The following is a 2669-nucleotide window of genomic DNA, read 5'->3' on the forward strand; positions in this document are numbered from 1 at the left end:
ACACTGTTTGATGCATAATTTCCCAGGAGGGTTTTGTTTTTGATTGTGATGGAAATAGCACCAAAGAACTCCCACAGTGAATGCATAAGTAAAGTCACAGAGACTCCTGTTTGCTCTATACAGACAACAACCCTCAGTCATTTTGAGGAAAGGTAATTCTGCTGAATTTTTGATATAGGTTCTTGGTGCTCAGTGTTTGTGTGCCCCTGAGAGATTTCAAATATTCACTGGGTATATGTTTTTATTTATTATTTTATCAGCCACAATGACCAGGCTGGACTCATCCTGTTTACCTAAATAGAAGTCTGGCCTTCTTCCATCTGTTGTATGAGTGGGTCATGAAAGCTTAACAGGTTCTTATTATCTAAAATTTCAAATGTTCTTCTATTTACAGACAGAAAATCAGAGGCTCTTTTGGGTCACTGTAAAATTTGTTGAGTCATTTTGAGATGTTTGTATGCTGTAGCCCCTTTAAGACTGATTATATTGGATATTCTTTATGAGTCACAATTTCCCAAGACATTTTTTCAGACTTTTTATAAGATATGAAAGTAGCTTGAGGTATGTACTTCATACAGTAGGTCTTTAGTATTAATCTGTTTTGTGATTAGTTTGTTTTTTGTAAATTGCTGTTAAAGTTGGTCCCAGTTTGCTGCTGCCTTGTTACTTGTGCTTTGGTAAAGCAGCACAGCAAGACAGACACATGATTAATGTATTAGATTTATTAGTGATATTCTGACTTTCCTAATTATATTACCACATGTGTTTATGTGCAGATTTAAGATGTGTGTAAAAAGAGGTGGCTGGAAATGCTTTCTTTAGCACTTTCTCCTCCTCTGCTGCTGTGAAGCACTTTGTAATCTCAGTTTAGAAATGTGCTATATAAATAAAACTTAACTTTGCTTTGCCTGAACCTTTCAAGCTTTGCAACATATTACCAAACTGAGTTTATCTTCACAATTGCTCTCACATTCCTACAAGCAACTTAAAGAATCACATTTCATTAGTTATGTTGGTGTATATACTGATATGTTGTAGCTGATATACAATATAATGCTCTGGAATATGTCTTATGTCATCATGTGTGAATTTGTAACATCTATCCAGGGACTTTGATGTTTATTAATGTGTACTGTCACTGTTAAAAAACTATTAAACAGACTGAATATAACTATTTATTCACTATATATAATGGCCATTTTAAGCAAAGTGCTTAGAGTATTTGCAGTTACTCAATGTTATGATCTTTGTAATGAGAATGAAAAAGTTGAAATGACAGCTGACCCTGATTATGTGTGAACAGTTTTTGACTGATCTGGTCTCTGTTTTCACTGTATAAATAGAAGCAATGGAATGAATCAAACTTTAGGACAAATCCTATTGCTTCCCATGGATTCAATTTATAAGGTTTCCACAAAGCTGCATGTCAACAGTGATATATGGCGGACAGCTTATAGGATTTAAAGCAAGAGGTACATGGAAGAAGAGAATGCACACACAGATTAAGGAAAACAGTCATCAGATTTGTGAGGCAACTCTAAACCGGTCAAAAATTCCATTGCCTTTGTAAGACCAGGAGGGAAGCCTAGCGCAGCCTCAAAAGAATGGCCTGGACTCCCCAAGACTGCACAGGACTGACTGCTAATGGGGGACTTAGGCAGACAGGCAGACAACTGAAGGTCCCCCAGCACATTGCCAAGACCACTGTGAGACCTGACATCCTTTCTGAGGCAGTAACCACTGTTGTACTAACACTATCATGGAAGGAGAGCCTATCCGCGTCAAGGCTGGAGGGCAAGGTGCAGAGGCTTTACAGGACAGTCCCTTTGCAGGGTGTACACTGCACTCAGCATCACAGGGGAGAGGAGGAGGAGAGCCATCACTAACAACACAGAGGTAGCAGAGAAGCCCTCCAGGTGGCTCTGGATAAAGAGAGTGAATCTGTGGAAGCCTGCAGCTAGGGCACAAGATGAGGCTTGATCAAACTCAGCTGGGTCGCTGGGGTTAGGGTGTATGATGGTGAAAGATGGGAAACACCCACAGACCCCTGGATACATCAGTGATGATGTGCCTTAGTTTAAATCACAAGCTGTATCCTTACAAATTATAAATGAAAATGTGTAATATGTCTGTAAATACATCTGTGCAGGCCATGCTAATGTGTTTGCCTGGGTACAGTCTATGAACATATTCAAGTGGTCTATGTGTTTTTGCATATGAATATGATTTGAGAGGGTCATATTACATTTCCACATGAATGTGTGTAGACTCATCTACAGTTTCTATGTTGAATTTGCCTCTAGTAAGTAACCAAAACTGGCACTGCTGACTACTTAATGTTGAAACTGACATACAGGCAGAGTACCTGGGCAGCATAGTGGAACAGTGGATAGTACTGCTGCTTCACAACATGAAGGTTTGAGTCCCAGTTGACCTGATGAATTTCTGTATGGAGTCTGCATGTTCTCCCTGTGCCTGTGTGGGTTCTCTTCAGGTACTCTGGCATCCTCCCACAGCCCAAAGACATGCAGCTTGGGTTGTCTGGTGACTAATATTCTGACTGGGTCATGTTTGTAGCTGGGGAGGACAAATATATAGAGACACCTCTGAATATAATACTACTACTACTACTACTACTACTACTACTACTACTACTACTACTACTACTA

The sequence above is a fragment of the Monopterus albus genome, unplaced genomic scaffold, assembly GCF_001952655.1.
Source record: "Monopterus albus unplaced genomic scaffold, M_albus_1.0 scaffold79.1, whole genome shotgun sequence".
Lineage (NCBI taxonomy): Eukaryota > Metazoa > Chordata > Actinopteri > Synbranchiformes > Synbranchidae > Monopterus > Monopterus albus.